Below are 674 nucleotides of genomic sequence, written 5' to 3'. Positions count from 1 at the left end.
GTGCTCTGCTCTGGGAGACGGCTTAGCTTTGCATAGGACAAAATTCTAATCTAGTTTCGCGCAGTTCTTAGGAATTTGTTACAATGAGACGGGCCAGGCTATACAGCCCATTGCTATGAATAAGTAACTTTTTTTTTTTTTTTTTGAGGCAGAGTCGCATTCTGCCGCCCAGTCTGGAGTGCAGTGGCGTAATCTCGGCTCACTGCAACCTCTGCCTCTCGGGATCAAGAGATTCTCTTGCCTCAGCCTCCCAAGCAGCTGGGATTACAAGCGCCCGCCACCACGCCTGGCTAATTTTTGCATTTTTGGTAGAGACGGGGTTTCACCATGTTGACCAGGCTGGTCTCGAACTCCTGACCTCAAGTGATCCGTCCAACTCGGCCACCCAAAGTGCTGGGATTACAGGCGTGAGCCACCGTGCCCAGCCCCTAGAAATAACTTCTTTTGTTTCAATTAAAAAAAAAATGTGCTGAAACGAGCTGAGTGATATAGGAGCTTAAAGAATTGACAAGTTCTGGATTTCGTTTCCCCAAACCTCTTTGTCCAGCTCAAACCCACAGAACAGGGACAAAAGTCGACAAATCCCAGCGGTGGCTCACCCAGAAAGCAGGCAACGCGGGCGGAACAGAGCCCATTGGTTGCTCAGTGCGCGTCACTTCCGGGACTCAGGGTCG

This window comes from Theropithecus gelada, chromosome 10 (assembly GCF_003255815.1).
Source record: "Theropithecus gelada isolate Dixy chromosome 10, Tgel_1.0, whole genome shotgun sequence".
Taxonomy (NCBI): Eukaryota; Metazoa; Chordata; class Mammalia; order Primates; family Cercopithecidae; genus Theropithecus; species Theropithecus gelada.
This window is presented reverse-complemented; position numbering follows the sequence as displayed.